This window comes from Anomaloglossus baeobatrachus, chromosome 11 (genome assembly GCF_048569485.1).
Source record: "Anomaloglossus baeobatrachus isolate aAnoBae1 chromosome 11, aAnoBae1.hap1, whole genome shotgun sequence".
Lineage (NCBI taxonomy): Eukaryota > Metazoa > Chordata > Amphibia > Anura > Aromobatidae > Anomaloglossus > Anomaloglossus baeobatrachus.
This window is the reverse complement of record NC_134363.1, coordinates 42,353,217-42,378,409: the sequence shown is the minus strand read 5'-3', so window position 1 is coordinate 42,378,409 and position 25,193 is coordinate 42,353,217. Positions and strand designations below refer to the sequence as shown.

Below are 25,193 nucleotides of genomic sequence, written 5' to 3'. Positions count from 1 at the left end.
ATGCCTTCATACAGTCGATAATATCAGCCACTGACAGTCATGTATCTCCAAGACTGCAAAAAAATAAAAAAGCCAGCGCTGACGAGAAAGGTAACTTCATTTTTTTGCTTTGCCATATTCTTAGCCCAACTCTTCGCTGACCTTTAAACCGTATTTGCTTGAGGAGCCATTCCATAGATTCTGGTTGTTGCAGAGAAATCTCAAGGCACATACATATTTATATAGGGTTAATAACTTTTTTTTTTGGGGGGGGGGGGATCTGGAATGCTGATTGTTTTTTTAACTCCTGAATCCTTTTCCTCTCTCTTGGCACAGTAGGCATTGGCAACCTACGCTGCATTTTTAGTTGCATGTTATTTGGTGATCTGCGCATTTTTGTGCAAATTCCGTGATCGTTGGGGCATCGTAGGCTTTCTTATTATCTTCTATTGCATTATTTTTATTAATTTGCAAAACGTTTAAACTTTGTATCACTCTGATAGTTTTATAAACTATGAAACCTGCAAAGCTACAAGTGTTTATTATGTAAATATTTGTATCTTTCTTTGCTACAAAATAACCTTTTGTTGCTGTTTGCACTAATTTTATAAACTAGGAAACCTGCACTCTAAGAGTAATATCACAAATATTCTTCTTCTCCTTCTACTTTTAGCTTTTATTGCTACAAGTTCTATTATTTATTATGTAAATATTTGTATCTTTCTTTGCTACAAATTGACCTTTTGTTGCTGCTTGTTACAATTTTATAAACTTAGAAACCTGCAAGCTACGAGTATTATCATTACTATTCTTCTTCTTCATTTTCTTCTTCTTCTTCTTCTTCTTCTTCTTCTTCTCCTTCTTCTTCTTTCTTCTAATACTTTTAGATTTTATTGCTGCAAAATGACCTTTTATTGCTGTTTGTGACCTTTATACACTATTCTGTAAATATTTGTATCTTTCGTTGCTAAAATATGACCTTTTGTTGGTGTTTGTTACAATTTTATAAACTAGGAAACCTGCAAGCTACAAGTTATATCACTACTATTCTTCTTCTTCTTCTTGTTCTTCTTCTTCTTCTTCTTCTTCTTCTTCTTCTTCTTCTTCTTCTTCTTCTTCTTCTTCTTTTAGCTTTTATTGCTACAAGTTCTATTTTTTATTATGTAAATATTTGTATCTTTCTTTGCTACAAATGACCTTTTGTTGCTGCTTGTTACAATTTTATAAACTTAGAAGTATTATCATTAATATTCTGTTTCCTCTTTCTTCTTTCTCTTCTAATATTTTTAGCTTTTATTGCTACAAAATAACCTTTTATTGCTGTTTGTGACCTTTATAAACTAGGAAACCTGCAAAGCTACACGTGTTATTAGTTATGTAAATATTTGTATATTTCTTTGCTACAAATTGACCTTTTCTTGCTGTTTGTGCCAATTTTATAAATGGAGAAACCTGCAAGCTATGAGTATCACTACTATTCTTCTTCTTCTTCTACTTCTACTTTTAGCTTTTATTGCTACAAGTTCTATTATTTATTCTGTAAATATTTTAAAATAATAATAAAAATATCTTATCCTTCTCCTTCTTCTCCTCCTTCTCCTTCTCCTTCTCTTCTCCTTCTCCTTCTCTTATCCTTCTCCTCCTTCTTCTTTCAATACTTTTATCTTTCTTTGCTATAAATGACCTTTTGTTGCTGTTTATGACAATTTTATAAACTAGGAAACTTGCAAGCTACGAGTATTATCACTATTAGTCTTCATCATCTTCTTTTAATACTTTTATCTTTCATTGCTACAAAATGACCTTTTGTTGCTGTTTGTGACAATTTTATACACAAGGAAATCTGCAAGCTGCAAGTATTATCACTACTATTCTTCTTCTTCTTCTTCTTCTTCTTCTTCTTCTTCTGCGTCTTCCAATACTTTTAGCTTTTATTGCTACAAAATGACCTTTTGTTGCTGTTTGTGCCAATTTTATAAACTAGGAAACATGCAAGCTATGAGTATTATCACTACTCTTCTTCTTCTACTTCTTCTTTTAAAACTTGTATCTTTTCATTGCTACAAAAAGACTTTTCATTGCTGTTTGTAATAATTTTTTAAAGTAGAAAACCTACAAGCTGCGAGTATTATCACTACTATTCTTCTTCTTTGTCTTCTTCTTCTCCTCCTTCTTCTTCTTTATCTTCCAATACTTTCAGCTTTTATTGCTGCAAAATGACCTTTTGTTGGTATTTGTGACAATTTTATAAACTAGGAAAACTGCAAGCTACGAGTATTATCACTACTATTCCTTTTCTTCTTCTTCTCCTTCTTCTTCTCCTTCTCTGTCTTCTTACACTCCTCCTTCTCCTTCTTCTCCTTCTCTTTCTCCTTCTCTGTCTTCTTCCACTCCTCCTTCTCTTTCTTCTTCTTCTAGCTTTTATTGCTAGAAAATGACCTTTTGCTGCTCTTTATGACAATTTTATACACAAGGAAACCTGCAAGCTATGAGTATCACTACTCTTCTTCTTCTTCTTCTTCTTCTTCTACTTTTAGCTTTTGTTGCTACAATATGACCTTTTGTTGCTGTTTGTGACAATTTAATAAACTAATAAACCTGCAAGCTACGAGTATTATCACTACTATTCTTCATATTCTTCTTCTTCTTTTAATACTTTTAGCTTTTATTGCTACAATATGACCTTGTTATTGTTGTTGTTTGTGACAATTTTAAAAACTAGCAAATTGCAAGCTACGATTATTATCACTATTATTCTCCTTCTTCTCCTCCTTCTCCTTCTTCTCCTTCTCCTCCTCTCCTCCTCCTCTTCTCCTTCTCTTCTCCTTCTCTTCTCCTTCTCTTCTCCTTCTCCTCCTCTTCTCCTTCTCCTCCTCTTCTCCTTCTCCTTTTCTCCTTCTCTTCTTCTTCTCTTCTTGTCCTTCTCTTCTTCTCCTTCTCTTCTTCTCCTTATCTTCTTCTCCTTATCTTCTTCTCTTCTCCTTCTCTTCTTCTCCTCCTCTTCTTCTTCTCCTCCTCTTCTCCTTCTCCTCTTCTCCTTCTCTTCTCCTCCTCCTCTTCTCCTTCTTCTCTTCTTCTCCTTCTCTTCTTCTCCTTATCTTCTTCTCCTTCTGTTCTTCTCCTTCTCTTCTTGTCCTTCTCTTCTTCTCCTTCTCCTTCTTCTCTTTCTCTCCTTCTCCTTCTCTTCTTGTCCTTCTCTTCTTCTCCTTCTCTTCTTCTCCTTATCTTCTTCTCCTTCTGTTCTTCTCCTTCTCTTCTTGTCCTTCTCTTCTTCTCCTTCTCCTTCTTCTCTTTCTCTTCTTCTCCTTCTCTTCTTGTCCTTCTCTTCTTCTCCTTATCTTCTTCTCCTTATCTTCTTCTCCTTCTGTTCTTCTCCTTCTCCTTCTCTTCTCCTTCTTCTTTCAATACTTTTACCTACCATTGCTACAAAATGACCTTTTGTTACTGTTTGTGACAATTTTATCAACCTACAAGCTACAAGTATTATCACTACTATTCTTCTCCTCCTTCTCCTCCTTCTCCTTCTTCTTCTTCTTCTTCTACTTTTAGCTTTTGATGCTGTTTGTGACATACAAGTAATATGTTATTAGTCGTCATCCGCTTTTTTTTACAGTATACAAATAGAATTATCTTAATGTTACCTTGTAAATGAATTGCATTACTTATCTCATGTTAACCCTGAATTGCACAGTGTATTATTATCCTCTAGTGCTGCATTTACAATTCTGCAGACTTCAGAGCTGAAATTGCCCAACACATTCCTTGCTTCGGCTGAGTTCACACGTCCTGTAATCATCCGTTAATCACACGATCTGTTGGGAAAAAAGTTCTCCAAAAACAACTGTTTTGTCAGTTGTTAAATATCTGATATCTGCGGGATCCGTAATTTTAACATGGAAGTCTAAGGAGAACGGATCCGTTAACGGAATGCTATTTGGTCATCCGTTATTCTTGCATTTGGAACGGATCCGGGTTTTTTTGTACTGGATCTGTTGCAAATGGAAGATAAATAGCGATCCATTAATGAATCCATTTTCCATAGACTCCGATGTTAAAAAAAACGGATTCTTCAAAAATCAATGTTTTCAAAACAAACAAGAAAGTTGGATTTGCAGAACTTTTTTGTTATTTTGCAGAATCAAGTAAAATTGATCCTTTTTCTTCCCCTTTTTGAAATCCAAAACAAATGTCTCTGTAAAGAAATGCATATTTTCAGATTTCACCCATTCATTGCAATGGAGACCTTAAATCAACAGGTACCTGGCATAAGTTTTCGTGCATGAGCTTAGATAAGTATTTTGGCCAGTGCAAATGAAAAAAAAAAGTTTTGCAACTTTGGTAAAAAAAGGATGAATCAGCATTTATTTGTGAAGCAAGGCGAAAACAAAATGCACCCCTGAAACGTTGCAGCCCCCGAAACGTCAGTGCATATTGTGTGAATGAATGCATTAGTTAATTGACCACATTCACCAAAGTGACAGATCCTTGCCTGATTTACCTGCCTGTTAAAACTTTAGTGAAATAAATTTCATGGAAGGCCAAGATTCAGCTATAACATGTAGTTAATATTTACCAATTGTCTTGTATCAGTATGCAAACAGTGCAACGTGCAATTTTCTAAATCGGATCAGTTAAAGGCAGAGCACAGAGACCTGCACATATTCCATGGAAAAAAGAAACTGATAGCTCCTATAAAATCCTCTTTTAGTTTATTGAATGTTAATTAAAAAGCATCAGAGTGATCACATTGACGCGTTTCGAGTCTAGTTGATGAGCATACTTGCAGATACCCAGGTTTAGCGGTTAAAACCCCCCCAAAAAAAACAGTTTGGGCCCGGGAATTGATCCCAGATATCTGGTCAGATGCCGGTCCCCATACAAGTTTATGGGGATCAAAATCCAGCACTTTAAAATGGTAGTAGAAAGGGCTAGGGAGATTGGCACAAGCGCATTTTATTTACTGAGTCTCGAGTGTGGTTCTAACGCTACTTCCGGGGCCAATCATTAACCTCATACATATGCACTGCTTCACCCGCCCACCGGCAATCCCTGCATCCTTGGGTTGCAGTCAGACGCGCCAACACCCTGTGTGACAGCATGTTTGACTGCAACCAATCAGAGGTGCTTTGTAAATAAATGAATAAATTGTCCTAGTGTCCCCCCATATTATGATACCCAGCACAGATAAACCATACAGCTACAGGCTGCAGCCATACGCTTATCTTGTCTGTGTATCAAAATAAGAGGAACCACATGCGGCTTTTGAAAAATTATTTAAATAAACAGTTAAAAAAAGGCGCACATTCCCCCCAATTTTGATACCCAACCATGATAAAATCAACAGCTGGGGACTTGTATCTCAGGCTGGGGAGGCCCATGCTTATTGGGGCCCCCAGCCTAAAAGTAGCAGCCACCAATCACCCAGGATTGATGCATCCATTAGATGTTGTAATTCCGGAATTTTACCCAGCTCTTCCAAATTGCCCTGGTGCGGTGTCAATTGGGGTAATAAGGGGTTAATAACAGCTCACAGCTTATTGTAGATTGTAAGCTCTCACGAGCAGGGTTTCATTTTTAACTACTCTAATTATTGTATTTTCTTTAACTGTTACTTTTTGTATATGAACCTCTGCGGAATATGTTGGCGCTATAGAAATAAAGATTTATTATTATTATTCCAGCTGCCACTAAGCCCTGGATTAGTAATGTGAGGCATCTATGAGACCCCCCCCCATTACTAATCTGTAATACCAAAGAAAATCCTTTAGTTGAAATAAAATACAAAAAAACTTTCCTCTCTCACCCCTTTATTAACCCCAAAACATCCAGGTCTGATGTAATCTACAAGAGGTCCCACAATAAATCCAACTCTGCTACATCTGAGGTGACAGCGTGCGGGCATAGAACATAACTGAACATGCATAGAACATGACCGCCCGCTGTGAGCTTCAAGCAAAGAATAAGCCACAGCGGTAACATCACTCAGGTTATTTGTAGTCACAGGTGGAGGGTTGTGGGATCCTCCAGCTTTGACCACAAATAACCTGAGTGATATCACCACTATGGCTCATTTTTTGCCTGAAGCTCACAGCGGGCGGTCATGTTCTGTAACCGCACACTATCAATTTAGATGCAGCAGAGCTGGAATCGTCATGGGACCTCGTATGGTTTACGTTACATGCATGAAGGATAATGAGTGGCCCCAGAAGTAGTATGAGCGGACCCAGAACAAGTGTACAGCAGCGCAAGAGGCTCTGTAAGTATAATGCACCTGCTTTCCCTTTTTTCTTTATTTTGCAATGACTGTAATGAAAATTTAGTAAACTATTTTTTCCCATGGATTGCCGTTATCCCTAGCTGGCGGTCTGTCTGTATCTCCAAACCTATATACGGTGTTGAATGACATTGTGATATCTCCTCTTATGTTGTAATCACTTTGTTGTATGTAAAAGCCGGGGTAATATGTAAGCTGTACAAGCCGCCTCAGTCGTAGGTGTAGATATGTTATATCCTCTATTAGAAAAATGCAATAAATGCTACAAAATGCTACAGAATATAATTGTGTTGGATTAAAATAACTAATTCCGTCATTACCGTGCATGATAATTGTGTAAAGTAGGGGTAGTGAATGAGCAGACATTTCTAGCCATTTCTGAAATTTTTAGTCCACTCTTGAACTGGAGGGATAATTGTCCTAAAGTCATAATTCCTAAATTTGGCTTAGAGAGGATGTCACTTGCCCCAAAAAAATAATTTTTGTATCCGGTGAAAATGCTGCTGTTCTTCTGAGTCAGATATGAATGAGATATTACCCCTTCTTCCCTTTTTATATAAATCTAGTCCTTTTTATCCAAGTGGGCTTAGCTCTCAAATAGCTGTGGGCGTTTTATTGACGATCTCACCCATTTGGCTGAAAAAGGAGGGGCGATATCTCTGAATCGGAGAGGCGCTGGGACAAAAGAAAAACAGCGCCGGATTCAGGAAAACAGGAGCTTTCATACCAGGAAAAAAATTACATATTTATGACAAGTGACAGGTCTTCTTTAAACTTTATAAGCCTTGCTATCTATCCCCAAATTACCACCAACTTTATAAAAGTTGCAAGAGATGGAAAAAAGTTGCACATTTGTGAACAAAAATGATAAGCCAAAAAAAGTAAAGCTTTTTACCCCCCCAATAATAATCAGGTGCAAAATGGTTTTGCATAGATATAGAGTTATGGTATACACTTATTAGTGTTCTTTTAATGGTCACTAAATCACCAAAAGAGTTGATTATAGTGCACTGTTTGTTTTTTTAAAATTTGTATTTTTTTTTGAGTGGCCTGGATAATGGCAAGAATTACTGCGTACAAGTGGATGCAAGAGGCGGGACTGAGCTACTGAGCATGTGCGACCATCAGCAACAAAGGGTGGACATTCTAATGGGGAATCAAGACAATATCAGGAGAAGTAATATCTTATACAGGAACATTTTTTTTTTTTTAAAAATATTCTAACTAAAAAAACAGTTTTGTCATGATCTGATGGTAAAATATTATACATTTATACTACAACCCTTTGAAATATTAATATAGAAGAAATTCTCTATATCCAGTTTTTTTCTCTCAATGCACATCTTTGATTCTACCAACATAACTCTAATGTCTAAAGGGGTTTTCTTGCCATAGGGCATAACTGGCCCCCACCCTTTCCTTCGTTATTTTTAGCATCACCAAACAATAAAATGACCTTGCCGAGGTCCGGAATACCTTTTTGATGATATCATTGGTCGGCTCCACATACCTTAGAACACAACATTCCAAAGAATGAAGCCCAACATTCCAAAATTCTAAAGAATGAAGCCCAACATTCCAAATAGTTTGTACATACCATTGCTTCTCTGACCGGCCATTCCTCCCCCCCCCCCCCCCCTATCCAATAAAGCTTCATATGCCCTTGTATCCACTGATTAGTAAAAGAAATACATCCCTATATTTTATATATTTTACTAGCTGTAGTACCTAGGATAGTAACTGTCTCTCTCCCAGTCTCTGTCTGTATGTCTCTGTATTAGTCTCTCTGTTTGTATCTATCTATCTGTGTCTGCCTCTCTCTATCTCTGTGTCTGTCTGTCTCTCTATCTGTTTGTCAGTCTCTTTCCTGTCTGTCTCATTCCAGGTCTCTTATTCCCCGTCTCTCTTTCCTCGTCTGCCTCGTTCCCCGTCTGCCTCGTTCCCCGTGTGCCTCGTTCCCCGTCTGCCTCGTTCCTCGTCTGCCTCGTTCCCCGTCTGCCTCGTTCCCCGTCTGTCTCGTTCCAGGTCTGCCTCTTTCCACATCTGAATAAAAAATTAAACAAGGGAGCGCATGTGAAGGGTCTGGGAGATAGCGGTGAGGAGGAGAAAAAGAATCTGCTCACCTGATATGGTTGTGCAGCCCTCGCACAACCACGGTATAAGGCAGGAGTGTGGTGTCAGTAATCTTCTAACCTGTTAGCCCACGATGTCCATCCAGGGATGCACATTCCTGAAGAGCTGGTCACCTGACATGTCACTGGGCGTCTCTGGTCATCTGACCTCCGTACCAAGCAGCTCTTGCCGTGAACCCACAGAGGGGAAGATCAGCAGTAAAGTATAGAAGCACGGTCTGGTAGAGCGCTAAGGAGGCCACAGTATTAGATTCATTTTTGTAGAATTTATTGTTTTCTATCAGCCACAACGCGTTTCGATATACACAATATCTTCATCAGGTGGATATCCATCTGATGAAGATATTGTGTATATCGAAACGCATTGTGGCTGATAGAAAACAATAAATTCTACAAAAATTAATCTAATACTGTGGCCTCCTTAGCGCTCTACCAGACCGTGCTTCCTTCTTTCCCCATCTGTCTCTTTCCCCGTCTGTCTCTGTCTCTTTCCCTGTCTCTTTACTTGTCTCTGTCTCTTTCCCTGTCTCTTTACTTGTCTCTGCCTCTTTCCCTGTCTCTTTACTTGTCTCTGTCTCTTTCCCTCTCTCTTTACTTGTCTCTGTCTCTTTCTCTGTCTTTTTCTGTCTCTCTTTGTCCGTCTCCCCACCGACATCTTAATACCTCACACATAAGCTTCTTATACTAACAGTTTATTTTGTTCCTATAGCAACCAATCACAGCTACTATTAATAACCTATTAGCTCGCAGCTCCATTGACTTTGATGGAGGCAGGTTTTTTTAGAGTAACTGTAAAGCGTGGGGTTAAATTTTCCCAGCAAAACATAATCTATGATGTTCCCTGAGTCACATTGGGTGTCTGTGCCAAATTTCGTGATTGTAAATACGATGGTGCGGATTCCTTTAGCAGACATATATACACACACACACCCATTGCGTTGCCCGGGATAGTAACTGTCTGACTGTCTATCTGTCTCCCATCTTCGTCTGTCCGTGTCTGTCTGTATGTCTGTTTCTGTCCGTGTCTGTCTGTGTGTCTGTTTCTGTCCGTGTCTGTCTGTTTCTGTCCGTGTGTCTGTCTGTGTGTCTGTCTCTTTCCCCATCTGTCTCTTTCCCTGTCTGTCTCTTTCCCTGTCTGTATCTTTCCTCGTCTGTCTCTTTCCCCGTCTGTCTCTTTCCCCGTCTGTCTCTTTCCCTCTCTGTCTATTTCTTTTCCTGTCTGCCTATCTCTTTCCCTGTCTGTCTGTGTCTGTCTCTTTCCCTGTCTCCCTCTCTCTTACTGTCTCTATCCGTCTCCCCACTGACATCTTATTACCTCACACATAAGTTTCTTATACTAACAGTTTATTTTGTTCTTATAGCAACCACTGACAGTTGCTATTAATAGCCTGTAGCTCCAAGCTCCATTCAGTTTAATGGAGGCAGGTTTTTTGGAGAATAACTGTGGTGTCTGTGCACAATTTCGTGATTGTAAATGCGACGGTGCGGATTCCTTTAGCGGACATACACACACACACACACACACACACACACACACACACACATACATACACTCAGCTTTATATATTAGATAGATAATATGTATACCTTTTTGATTATATCATTGGTTGGCTCTTCATACATAGAACACAACATTCCAAAGAATGAAGCCCAACATTCCGAATAGTTTGTACATAGCTTCTGGCCCTTACCCCTGCAACAAAACTTCTTATGCCCTTGTACCTCCTGTTTAATAAAATAAATATATCCCTGTATTTTATATATTTTATTATATGTATCCTAGAACTATAGACATAGAAGACAACAAAATGTCCTCTATTCACTCTCAAATATTTTACTTGTACTACTTCACAAATATTGGTAGCTAAGGGGATAACCATGATCCTTCGTGGACGAGATGCACATCACATGAATGGATTGACCACTTCTACTAGGATTGGGCAGCTTTATTTCCACATGTCTGATCCTTTTGTTCTCTTGTCTAAGGCTATGTGCCCACGCTGCGTAAAATGCGCGGATTTTGCCGTGGATTTATCGCGGAAAAGCCGCGGATTTTCCAGAAATCTGCAGCACAGCTACTCCTCAGCCATTTCTATGGCATTTGGGAAATGCTATGCCCACGCTGCGGATTTTTCTGCAGCGGAAATCGTGCGGATTTTCGTGCGGAAAAATCTGCAGCATGTCAATTATTGTTGCGGATTTTCGTGTGGATTTTGCCTATTCAATTGAATAAAAAAAAAAAAAAAAATCGCAAAATCTGCATCAAATCCACACAAAATCCGCACCTATGAAAAGGTGCGGATTCCGGGGGAAATAGCCTAAGTGAAGAGGTTTGGCAGTGACTTCTTTTGCCCTACTCTCCCTGTTGAGAACACACATGCCCGGCTAAACCGAGCATACATGTCTATAAGAGGGTTATATAATGCATATGACCATCTTTAGTAATTTATAGCAAGTAGCCCTGGTGGTCTAGGGGCAAGAGTTAATACTTACTACTAAATAATGCTATGTAAATATTATAAAAATGCATTTTTTTTTATAGTATCAATATTTTAGAATATATTTTATAATATCAATATTTTTATAATATCAGGGATAGTAAGGATGATTGTGGTGGTGGCAGGAAAGTGTTCCTAGATTAATCTATTTATGCCCAAAATGTTCAAGTCCGAGCTCTGTTTCAGGTACAAGACTCTATATATCTTGTTTATTGCCCCCAATACACAGAATGTCAGTTAGTAAAAAAAAAAATTCAAATTTAAAATATAACAGACTACACAGGGATTTGTTTGTAGTCTGTTACCATGGAGACGCCTTTGTATACAACATGCAGATTTTCAATCAAGACTATTTACAAACTGCTGAAGTTTTTATTGTAAATATAGTGGAATAAAAAAAACAACCTAGGGAACAATATTATCCCATACCTATGTTGCGCAAAATAAACCCTTCAATTTAAAGGGAATCATCAGGGGGTTTTTTGCAACCCCTATTTCAGAGCAGCATGAAGTGATCCCTTCATTTTATAGGGAATCTGTCCCCAGGATTTTGCAACCCTCCCCCTATCTGAGATCAGTATGATGTAGGGGCAAAGACCCTGATTCCAGCGATGTGGTCACTTACTCTACTGGGTGCTGCAGGTTTGATTGAAAACTGTTTTATCTGCCGCAGATCTATCAGTTCTCTGCTGAGCTCTGTATAACTTCACCCACACCACTGATTGGCAGGTTTATGCCTATGCACAGAAAGCTGCTAATCAGTGGTGGAGGTGTGGTTGGATTTTCTGGCACCAGGTTTACTAGTCCTGTAGTGATAATCTCCTGCTGATAAAACACTAACTTTTATGTAAACTACACTGAGCAGCCCAGTAAGTGACATCGCTGGAATCAGTGTCTCTGCCCCTACATTATACTGCCCTGAGATTAGGTAGAAAAAACTGCTGACAGATTCCCTTAAAAAGTCCAAATATCGAAAAGGTATTCCAAAAGATGCCAGAGGCATCTGTTCTTCTGACATTACATGTCAATTCTAGAGCATTATTTTCTGAAACTCTTCATTCTTATCTTAATTAAATCAATGATTTCTTTTCCTGAGGAAGGAGACGGATGTCTCTGAAACGCGTAGGAACTGTCAAATAAAAAGGAAATCTTTTAATTTACACGCATCAGTGGTTTTTAGCGCGGCATAAACCCGGTCTTCTCTTTTACCTGTGTGATACATCGTTCCTATAGGCAGTGAATGGAGGGAAGGTGTGCATGCGCGGCCTGTGCTCCATTCATTGTCTATGGGACTGTTGAGTACAGTGCTTGGCTAATAAGCAACGAAAGGAGTGGAGCTGCACATAAGCAATGATTGGAGTGAAGGTGCGCTCTCCTATTAACATCGTTCCTCTAGGCAGTGAATGGAGGGAAGGTGTACATGCGCGGCCTGTGCTCCATTCATTGTCTATGGGACTGCTGAGTACAGTGCTTGGCTAATACGCAATGAATAGAGTGGAGCTGCACATAAACAGTGATTGGAGTGGAGATGCGCTCTCCTATTTCCATCATTACTATAGGCAGTGAATAGAGTGGAAGTGCGCATGCGCAGCCTCTGCTCCATTCATTGTCTATGGGACTGCTGAGTACAGTGCTCAGCTTTTAAGCTATGCACAGAATGGAAGGGCACATAAGCAATGAATGAAGCATGTGAACCTCTGTTCTCTTTCCTTTTACTGCAACTTCTAAGCAATAACAAAGGCTTGGGGGGGGCAAATACTTTTTTTTACAAAGCTCTAGCTTAAAAGAACAAAGGGTTTCCCAACTGTCATAAGAACCAATATTTATTTTGCACGGTCGGTGATCGTATCATCTATTATATTTCGGAATGTCATGTTTTGCCGCGAGTTACCGCCTTTTGCCTTTTTTTGGGGGGGGGGGGGTTTCTAGAAAAGTAATGGATACGCCAATGTTTGTGCTGTGTGATGAAGGCTGCGGGTCCATTATCTGGTCTTTGCCTATGGACAGCTGTGCAGCCGTAACCCCCCACTCCTCACACAGCCAGGCAAACATTTCAATATTTGTCTAGAGACTGAGAAATGCAGGTTGTCGATTGGTCGCGGATATCACATGTGCGCCTCGATCGCCACCACCAATGCCGGATTCTTCAGTGAGCGATTAACCAGATGCCAGGCGGCATGCCTACTCCATAGACAGGAGAGATGTCTCATATTCCTGGAATTTTCTGAAAATTTAAAGCATCACATAAACTCATCACATAAACATATCACAAAAGTGAGTACACCCCTCACATTTTCATGGAACAGCACTGAGAATCTGACCCTGTGATACAATGTGCAGTGTCAGTGTGCAGCTTGTATAACAGGGTAAATTTGGTGCACTCTCAATAACTCAATACACAGCCACTAATGTCAACAAAAGTGAGTACACCCCTAAGTGACGATGGCCAAATTGTGCCCAATTAGCCATTTTCCATCCCCGGCATCATGTGACTCATTAGTGTTACAAGGTCTCTGGTGTAAATGGGGGCAGGGGTGTTACATTTGGTGTTATCTCTCACACACTCTCTCATACTGGTCACTGGAAGCTCAGCATGGCTCCTCATGGCAAAGAATTCTCTGAGGATCTGAGAAAAAGAATTGTTGTTCTACAGAAAGATGGCCGAGGCTATAAGAAGATTGTCACCACCCTGACACTGAGCTGCAGCACGGTGGCCAAGACCATACAGCAGTATAACCAGACAGGATCCACTCAGAACAGGCCTCGTCATGGCCGACCACAGAAGCCGAGTGCATGAGCTCCGCGTCATATCCAGAGGTTGTCTTTTTAGAATAGACATATGAGTGCTGTCAGCATTGCTGCAGAGGTTACAGGGGTGGGGGATCCGCCTGTCACTGCTAAGAGCATATTCAGCATACTGCAGAGGTTACAGGGGTGGGGGGTCCGCCTGTCAGTGCTCAGACCATACACCACACACTGCATCACATTGGTCTGTATGGCTGTCATCCCAGAAGGAAGCGTATTCTCAAGATGATGCACAAGAAATCTGGAAACTCTTTGCTGAATAGAAGCAGACTAAGGACATGGATTACTGGAACCGTCCTGTGGTCTGATGACACCAAGATAAACTTATTTGGTTCAGATGGTGTCACCGTGTGTGGTGGTATCCAGGTGAGGAGGCCAAAGACAGGTGTGCCCTGCCTACAGTCAGGCATGGTGGTGGAGGGTCATGGTTTAGGGCTGTATGATAGCTGCCGGCTGTGGAGTGGATACAGTTCCTTGAGGGAACCATGAATGCCAACATGTCCTGTGACATACTGAAGCAGAGCAGGATCCCCTCTCTTCATATTCCAACATGAAAATGACCCCAAACACCTCCGAGACCACCAAAGCCTTGCTAAAACTGACGGTAAAGGTGCTGGACTGGCCAAGCATCTCCAGACCTAAACCCTATTGAGCATCTTTGGGGCCTAATCAAATGGAAGATGGAGGAGCGCAAGGTCTCCAACATCCAGCAGCTTCGAGATGTCGTCATGGAGGAGAGAAGAGGATCCAGCGGCTCCTGTGAAGCTCTAGTGACCTCCAGGCCCAAGAGAGTTAAGGCCGTGCTGGAAAATAATGGTGGCCACAAAATATTCACATATAGGGCACAATTGGACCATTTTCACTTAGGGGTGTACTCACTTTTGTAGACATTAATGGCTGTGTTGAGTTATCTAGAGGACATAAAATTTACCCTGTTATACTAGCTGCACACTGACACTGTACAGTGTATCACAGGGTCAGATCTTCAGTGCTGTCCCATGAAAAGATATCATAAAATATTTACAAAAACGGGAGGGGTGTACTCACTTTTGTGATATACAGTATGTGTAAAATTAAAAATTGAAAAACTGAAGGTGTCTGACAGTAAATGCACATGTGACGGAAATTCTGGTGATTTTTTTTCTTGCATATTTTCCCATATTTATTGTTTTATTATATCTCCTTTTTTTTGGACAATTTTCCCCAATTGCTTCAATGGGGGCAGTCGGATTCTTTTGGTCTCTCAGCAAAATCTGCAACCTTTGAGCTTTCAGTGAAACGGCAAATAAAAAAATAGTACGGAAAATTTGTGATGAGATTGGTCAAATCAGTGTATATATATATATATATATATATATATATATATATATATACACTGTATATTGCTCAAAAAAATAAAGAGAACACGAAAATACAAAATCCCTTTATTCCCTTTATTTTTTTGAGTAGTGTATATATATATATAAAAAAAATAATATATGTATATATATATATATATATATATATATATATATATATATATATATATATAGTATATAATGATTTGATCAATCTCATGACAAATTTTCCCTAATGTTTTGGGGGGATAATATATATGTATTGTCTATATTAAATATAAAGATAATATATATTATTTATATATATAAATATATATATACACATATATATATATATTTTTTATATATATATATTTATTAAAAGGGGTTGCCCACTTTTGGGATCAATATTTTCTTTTTTTTAACTTAATGCATAGTGTTGGGGCGAAAAAAAAATCATCATTTTTGCTAATCCTTTTTTTTTTCTTAAATTTGTACCATTTAGTTTCTTGTCTATTGCTGGCTGCAGAATGAGTTAACTGAGAATTTGTCAGTGAGTTCTTTCTGAAGGGGTGTTTGCGACTCTTATGGCTGTTCTTATTCTCAGCTGATTATATGACTGCAGACCTGGCAAGTAAAGCCAAGAGGCGCAAAATTTTAATGAAACCCAATTGCACAAAATTAAAAAGAAGCATTGGTAAAGCAAAAACAAAAAAATCGTCCCCACGAGTGGACAATCTTTTTTAAAGGAAATGTATTTTTTTTTATATCCTTGTGTAAATGCTGCTGTTCTCCTTAATCCTACGCAGTTTTTCTTTTTTTCCTGCGCCTCTCCGTTCCTGAGATATGGCCTCATCTGGTCTTTTAGGCAACTGGGCGTGTTGCTCAATAACTCTGCCATGCCCACTTGTATAACAAGACTTAATGTATATACAGGAAAGAATGGGCCATATCTCCGGAACGGAGAAGCGTAGGAAGAAAAGAAAAACAGCGCCGGATTCAGGAGAACAGCGGCTTTCACACCGTTTTCAATTCAAGAAGATCCTTTTGAACAAATTCAAATTCTGTAGATTCTGGTACCAGAGGTGGGATCCACATCTACCATTTATACACAGGTGGAAATGCGTTTGATATTAAAGTTTAGCTAATTGTAACAAAGAATCAACACAAGACTTGTCTGATGTCTGAAAAACTCAAATTTGAGTCAAATCTGGATATTTTTCACTCATTTTTCTCGATAGGTGGCAGTATTCTAGTAGATTAGACCTATTGTAATAAACATTCTATAAGGTTTCATGGACCGAGGGCTAATATTAGATTTAAAGGAGCAGTTGCGTTCCAAATGCCCCTTGCAGGTTACTTAAAACGCGTTGCTCCATAGGGGGCGATAGTGAGTGCACATGATTGAAGGTAAATTCACTTTCCCATTGATACTAGTATCTACTGTAAATAGAGGCGGCGGTGGGATGGACCGTCCGTCATTTCCGAGACATGATGAAGAAAACGTGACACAATTGAAGTATTAATTGGCTAACCTTTGCCTCAATATGTTTACCTATAACGTTGACACTTTTCACCTTTCCTAGACGGCCGCCCCGCTCACTATCAGTCAGGTGATACTGTGTCTGTCTCTGGTGTTTACGCTCTACGTGGGAGTCGCCAGCGCTCGCTGCTCCAGGATTCGCTCGCGGGAGATGCTCTGCGGCTCGGAGCTGGTGGACATGCTGCAATTCATCTGCGGGGGCCGAGGCTTCCATGTCAGTATGTATTTCTTTTAATACGATCTACAGTTAGGTCCAGAAATATTTGGACAGTGACACAATTTTGGCGAGTTGGGCTCTGCATGCCACCACATTGGATTTGAAATGAAACCTCTACAACAGAATTCAAGTGCAGATTGTAACGTTTAATTTGAAGGTTTGTACAAAAATATCTGATAGAAATTGTAGGAATTGTCACATTTCTTTACAAACACTCCACATTTTAGGAGGTCAAAAGTAATTGGACAAATAAACCAAACCCAAACAAAATATTTTTATTTTCAATATTTTGTTGCGAATCCTTTGGAGGCAATCACTGCCTTAAGTCTGGAACCCATGGACATCACCAAACGCTGGGTTTCCTTCTTCTTAATGCTTTGCCAGGCCTTTACAGCCGCAGCCTTCAGGTCTTGCTTGTTTGTGGGTCTTTCCGTCTTAAGTCTGGATTTGAGCAAGTGAAATGCATGCTCAATTGGGTTAAGATCTGGTGATTGATTTGGCCATTGCAGAATGTTCCACTTTTTTGCACTCATGAACTCCTGGGTAGCTTTGGCTGTATGCTTGGGGTCATTGTCCATCTGTACTATGAAGCGCCGTCCGATCAACTTTGCGGCATTTGGCTGAATCTGGGCTGAAAGTATATCCCGGTACACTTCAGAATTCATCCGGCTACTCTTGTCTGCTGTTATGTCATCAATAAACACAAGTGACCCAGTGCCATTGAAAGCCATGCATGCCCATGCCATCACGTTGCCTCCACCATGTTTTACAGAGGATGTGGTGTGACTTGGATCATGTGCCGTTCCATTTCTTCTCCAAACTTTTTTCTTCCCATCATTCTGGTACAGGTTGATCTTTGTCTCATCTGTCCATAGAATACTTTTCCAGAACTGAGCTGGCTTCATGAGGTGTTTTTCAGCAAATGTAACTCTGGCCTGTCTATTTTTGGAATTGATGAATGGTTTGCATCTAGATGTGAACCCTTTGTATTTACTTTCATGGAGTCTTCTCTTTACTGTTGACTTAGAGACAGATACACCTACTTCACTGAGAGTGTTCTGGACTTCAGTTGATGTTGTGAACGGGTTCTTCTTCACCAAAGAAAGTATGCGGCGATCATCCACCACTGTTGTCATCCGTGGACGCCCAGGCCTTTTTGAGTTCCCAAGCTCACCAGTCAATTCCTTTTTTCTCAGAATGTACCCGACTGTTGATTTTGCTACTCCAAGCATGTCTGCTATCTCTCTGATGGATTTTTTCTTTTTTTTCAGCCTCAGGATGTTCTGCTTCACCTCAATTGAGAGTTCCTTAGACCTCATGTTGTCTGGTCACAGCAACAGCTTCCAAATGCAAAACCACACACCTGTAATCAACCCCAGACCTTTTAACTACTTCATTGATTACAGGTTAACGAGGGAGACGCCTTCAGAGTTAATTGCAGCCCTTAGAGTCCCTTGTCCAATTACTTTTGGTCCCTTGAAAAAGAGGAGGCTATGCATTACAGAGCTATGATTCCTAAACCCTTTCTCCGATTTGGATGTGAAAACTCTCATATTGCAGCTGGGAGTGTGCACTTTCAGCCCATATTATATATAGAATTGTATTTCTGAACATGTTTTTGTAAACAGCTAAAATAACAAAACTTGTGTCACTGTCTAAATATTTCTGGACCTAACTGTATATTTATTTTATTGTCAGATCTGAAAACCTGAAGCTCCTCTGTGAAATAATACCAACATATGGTGCTCAAATAATACCAACGTACGGTGCTCAAATAATACCAATGTATGGTGCTCAAATAATACCAATGTATGGTGCTCAAATAATACCAATGTATGGTGCTCAAATAATACCAATGTATGGTGCTCAAATAATAGCAGTGTATGGTGCTCAAATAATACCAACGTATGGTGCTCAAATAATACCAACATATGGTGCTCAAATAATACCAACGTATGGTGATCAAACAATACCAACACATGGTGCTCAAATAATACCAACACATGGTGCTCAAATAATACCAATGTACGGTGCTCAATAATACCAATGTATGGTGCTCAAATAATACCAACGTATGGTGCTCAAATAATACCAACGTATGGTGATCAAATAGTACCAACACATGGTGCTCAAATAATACCAATGTATGGTGCTCAATAATACCAATGTATGGTGCTCAAGTAATACCAATGTATGGTGATCAAATAATACCAACACATGGTGCTCAAATAATACCACTGTATGGTGACCAAATAATACCTACATATGGTGCTCAAATAATACCAACGTATGGTGCTCAAATAATACCAACATATGGTGCTCAAATAATACCAACGTATGGTGTTCAAATATTACCAATGTATGGTGCTCAAATAATACCAACGCATGGTGATCAAATAATACCAACACATGGTGCTCAAAGAATACCAATGTATGGTGTTCAAATAATACCAATGTATGGTGATCAAATAATACCAACGTATGGTGTTCAAATAATACCAATGTATGGTGTTCAAATAATACCAACGTATGGTGCTCAAATAATACCAATGTATGGTGTTCAAATAATACCAACGCATGGTGATCAAATAATACCAACGTATGGTGCTCAAATAAAACCAACGTATGGTGATCAAATAATACCAACACATGGTGCTCAAAGAATACCAATGTATGGTGTTCAAATAATACCAATGTATGGTGATCAAATAATACGAACGTATGGTGTTCAAATAATACCAATGTATGGTGTTCAAATAATACCAACGTATGGTGCTCAAATAATACCAATGTATGGTGTTCAAATAATACCAACGCATGGTGATCAAATAATACCAACGTATGGTGCTCAAATAAAACCAACGTATGGTGTTCAAATAATACCAATGTATGGTGCTCAAATAATACCAATGTATGGTGCTCAAATAATACCAACGTATGGTGATCAAATAATACCAACGTATGGTGTTCAAATAATACCAATGTATGGTGCTCAAATAATACCAACGTATGGTGCTCAAATAATACCAACGTATGGTGATCAAATAATACCAACACATGGTGCTCAAATAATACCAATGTATGGTGCTCAAATAATACCAACGTATGGTGATCAAATAATACCAACGTATGGTGCTCAAATAATACCAACACATGGTGCTCAAATAATACCAATGTATGGTGATCAAAAAATACCAACATATGGTGATCAAATAATACTAACGTATGGTGCTCAAATAATACCAACGTATGGTGATCAAAAAATACCAACATATGGTGATCAAATAATACTAACGTATGGTGCTCAAATAATACCAACGTATGGTGATCAAATAATACTAACGTATGGTGATCAAATAATACCAACACATGGTGCTCAAATAATACCAACGTATGGTGCTCAAATAATACCAACGTATGGTGATCAAATAATACTAACGTATGGTGATCAAATAATACCAACACATGGTGTTCAAATAATACCAACGTATGGTGCTCAAATAATACCAACGTATGGTGATCAAATAATACTAACGTATGGTGATCAAATAATACCAACACATGGTGCTCAAATAATACCAATGTATGGTGCTAAAATAATACCAACGTATGGTGCTCAAATAATACTAACGTATGGTGCTCAAATAATACCAACATATGGTGCTCAAATAATACCAACGTATGGTGATCAAATAATACCAACGTATGGTGCTCAAAAAATGCCAACGTATGGTGCTGAAATAATACCAATATACGGTGCTCAAATAATACCAATGTATGGTGCTCTAATAATACCAATGTATGGTGCTCAAATAATACCAACGTATGGTGCTCAAATAATACCAACATATTGTGCTCAAATAATACCACCATATGGTGCTTCAATAAATAAAGAAAGAAAGAAAGAAAAAAAGCCCAGGTGGCCAGTGTGGAAAAATTAAATATTTTTTTTTTTAAATAAATATTGTGACAGGCTTTGTAAAAATAAATAAATTAATTAATTAAATAATTTAAAATAAAAAGCCAAGGTGGCCAGTGTTAAAAAATTCAATATTTATTTATTTATTTTAATAGAGATTGTGAAAGGCTTTGTAAAAAAAACAACAAACTCAGTGGCCAGTGGGAAAATTTCAATATTTATTTATTTTTTAATTATTTTAACATAAAGATTGTATTAGGCTATGTAAAATATAAATAAATAAATAAAATCAATTTAAAAAAAGCCCAGGTGGCCAGTGTGAAAAAAAAAATCATTTTTTTTTATTTTTTTTTTATAGAGATTGTGATAGGCTTTATAAAAAAAAAACAAAAAACCAAAAACAAACAAACAAAAAAAAACAGTGGCCAGTGTGAATAATTCAATATTAATTAATTAATTTATTTATTTTTTAATAGTTTTTTTTTTTTTAAATAAAGATTGTAATAGGCTTTGTAAAATATAAATAAATAAATAAAATACATTTAAAAAAAAGCCCAGGTAGCCAGTGTGAAAAAAATATTTTTTTTTAATTTTTATTTTTTTAATAGAGATTGTAATAGGCTTTGTAAAAAAAAAAAACAAAAAACAAACAAACAAAAAAAACAGTGGCCAGTGTGAAAAATTAAATATTAATTAATTAATTAATTTATTTTTTAATAGTTTTTTTTTTTAAATAAAGATTGTAATAGGCTTTGTAAAATATAAATAAATAAATAAAATACATTTTAAAAAAAGCCCAGGTGGCCAGTGTGAAAAAATTAAAAAAAAAATAAAAAATATTTTTTTAATAGAGATTGTGATAGGCTTTGTAAAAAAAACAAAAACAAACAAAAAAAAACCCAGTGGGCCAGTGTGAAAAATTCAATATTACTTAATTTATTTGTTTTTTAATATTTTTTTTTTAAATAAAGATTGTAATAGGCTTTGTAAAATATAAATAAATAAATAAAATACATTTTAAAAAAAGCCCAGGTGGCCAGTGTGAAAAAATAAAAAAAAAATAAAAAATATTTTTTTAATAGAGATTGTGATAGGCTTTGTAAAAAAAACAAAAACAAACAAAAAAAAACCCAGTGGGCCAGTGTGAAAAATTCAATATTACTTAATTTATTTGTTTTTTAATATTTTTTTTTTAAATAAAGATTGTAATAGGCTTTGTAAAATATAAAATAATTAATTAATCTATTAAATAAATAAATAAAAAAAAAGTATTTTTAAATACTTATAACACAAAAACCTTGTTAAACAGGTACTTTTCTGATGACCTGTTGCCTTTTATGATCCCATTTTAGCAGTGGGATCTGTGTATGACAAGAGCATAGTAAGCTCCTATGTGCCCTCTAGTGGCAACTACTGGTTTCTACACTGTTTTGTGAGATACAGTTGTTTTTTGGTTTTTGTTGTTTTTTTCATGTTTGTCATACACCTAAAGGGTTCATAGGCCCCTAAGTGCCCAGTATACGCCCATACCACGTCCTTTAGGCACACGTTTGGCCTCTATGTGTCGGTGTTTATTATATTATTTAATATTTTTCTCCTCTGTCGTTCTTGTCTAATCTCCGGCTCTTACTTTTCCTTAGGTAAGCCGGGTTCTGTGCGCAGCCGGTCCCGGCCCGGGATCGTGGAGGAGTGCTGCTTCTGTGGATGTAATTTTTCTATACTGGAATCGTACTGTGCGGCTCCGATTGTTAATGCCACTATTAGAGAAGGTCAGTTTCACCTAACAATGTCACCAATTTTAGTTTTTTGTGCTTTCTTTATTTTTTCCCTCTCCTTTTTGTTTTTATCACATTGTGCATTAAAAATGACAACATGAATTTCCACTTTAATTTTTCAGTCAAGTCCCCCATTGAGTTCCATTATACTCGGGCGCTCAAGTTGCGCCCATCCAAGCATCCAACTGCTCTTAATGAGTACCGAGCACCCGAGCATGGTACTGCTCACTCATCACTATTGTTGACACTTTTGGAAAATTAATATCAATCTTTAAACACAAAATGACTGTTCAAACCAAGAACATGAAGCTCAGTACACCCTTGGTGTGGCCAAACTGTTTGGTGCACCTTTTCCATATAATTGTTTTGCATCCATCTCTGCGCTCCTCGTACTTGTGATTGACAGTTTTGGCTTTACAGGATTGCACCGATCTCCAAAAGTTCACCGATCTCCAGGAGCGCATCGACTTCCAAGAGTGCACCGATCTGCAAGAGTGCACTGATCTCCAAGAGTGCACCAATCTCCAGGAGTGCACCGATCTCCAAGAGTGCACCGATCTCCAAGAGTGCACCGATCTCCAAGAGAGCACCAATCTCCAGGAGTGCACCGATCTCCAAGAGTGCACCGATCTCCAAGAGTGCACCGATCTCCAAGAGTGCGCCGATCTCCAAGAGTGCACCGATCTCCAAGAGTGCACCGATCTCCAAGAGTGCACCGATCTCCAGGAGTGCACCAATCTTCAGGAGAGAACCGATCTCCAAGAGTGCACCAATCTCCAGGAGAGAACCGATCTCCAGGAGTGCACCAATCTCCAGGAGTGCACCGATCTCCAGGAGCGCACCGACTTCCAAGAGTGCACCAATCTCCAGGAGAAAACCGATCTCCAGGAGTGCAACAATCTCCAAGAGTGCACCGATCTCCAGGAGTGCACCGATCTCCAGGAGTGCAACAATCTCCAAGAGTGCACCGATCTCCAAGAGTGCACCGATCTCCAGGAGTGCACCGATCTCCAGGAGTGCACCGATCTCCAAGAGTGCGCCGATCTCCAAGAGTGCACCGATCTCCAAGAGTGCGCCGATCTCCAAGAGTGCACCGATCTCCAGGAGTGCACCGATCTCCAGGAGTGCACCGATCTCCAGGAGTGCAACAATCTCCAGGAGAGAACCGATCTTCAGGAGCGCACCGATCTTCAGGAGCGCACCGATCTCCAAGAGTGCACCGATCTCCAAGAGTGCACCAATCTCCTGGAGTGCATCGATCTCTAGGAGTGCACCTATCTCCAAGAGTGCATACCAATCTCCAGGAGTGCATACCAATCTCCACGAGTGCATACCAATCTCCAGGAGTGCACACCAATCTCCTGGAGTGCACCAATCTCCAGGAGTGAACCGATTTCCAAGAGTGCACCAATCTTCAGGAGGGAACTGATCTCCAGGAGTGCTACAATCTCCAAGAGTGCATCGATCTCCAAGAGTGCACCAATCTCCAAGAACTCACCGATCCCCAGGAGTGCACTTATCTCCAAGAGTACACCGATCCCCAGGAGTGCACCGATTTCCAAGAGTGCACCAATCTCCAGGAGTGCACCAAATGCCAGGAGTGCACGATTGCCAGGAGTGTACCGATCTACAGGAGTGCACCGATCTCCAAGAGTGGACCAATCTCTAAGAGTGCACCGATCTCCACGAGTGCACAGATCTCCAAGAGTGCACCAATCTCCAAGAGTACACCGATCTCCAAGAGTGCACCAATCTCCAAGAGTACACCGATCTCCAAGAGTGCACCGATCTCCAAGAGTGCACCAATCTCCAAGAGTACACCGATCTCCAAGAGTGCACCGATCTCCAAGAGTACACCGATCTCCAGGAGTGCACTGATCTCCAAGAGTGCACACCGATCTTCAGGAGAGAACCGATCTCCAGGAGTGCACCGATCTCCAGGAGTGCACCAATCTCCAGGAGTGCACCGATCTCCAAGAGTGCGCCAAACTCCGAGAGTGCACCGATCTCCAGGAGTGCATTGATCTCCAGGAGTGCACACCGATCTCCAGGAGTGCACCGATCTCCAAGAGTGCACCGATCTCCAGGAGTGCACCGATCTCCAAGAGTGCGCCAAACTCCCAAGAGTGCACCGAGTGCCTGTGCTTGATTTGAACAGTCATTTTCTAACAACTCTACCACTCCGGAGAACTTCTATTTAATCTCTCTTTATTTTTTTACCTTTTACAGAACAAAAATCTTAGAGCCCTTTTTGGTTTTCCTTGAGTTTGACGTTGATTCCAGGATGATCGTGGAAATCCAGCCTAGAGCGACTCTGTGCTTCCATGGATAAGTGCAATAAATGGGGGAGAACTGGGGAAGAAAATCTCACAAAATAAAGGGAAAAGAGAATTCTCCCGACCCCGTGTGATGACGATGTGTTGGCCATGCTGGTGACAGTTAGCAGTGAATATACTGAACGCTGCTGGTATGGACTTGGCTGTGACGTGAAGGCTGTGCCCCCCCAGTATTGGACCAGCCCATTTGACATTACACTTCATTCCCAGTTTAATAAGTGGAATGTCTTCGGAATATTATTTTCCATTCCATTGTGATATAAGGTATATCCTCCTTTCCGCCACCTTTTTTTTAACTTTTGCCCTTTGTATTTTTCTATTCCCAATGTACTTTTAACTACTTTCATTAAATTTTAGATTTTCCATAAATTACTATTGGATTTTTTTTTGTTTTTTTAT

At 39.1% G+C, this 25,193-nt stretch overlaps 1 pseudogene; it reads left to right on the top strand.

The window, feature by feature from the left end:
* LOC142256653 (insulin-like growth factor 3.L) lies at window positions 1-24,769 on the top strand (annotated as a pseudogene).
* Window positions 24,770-25,193: the final 424 nt, after the last annotated feature.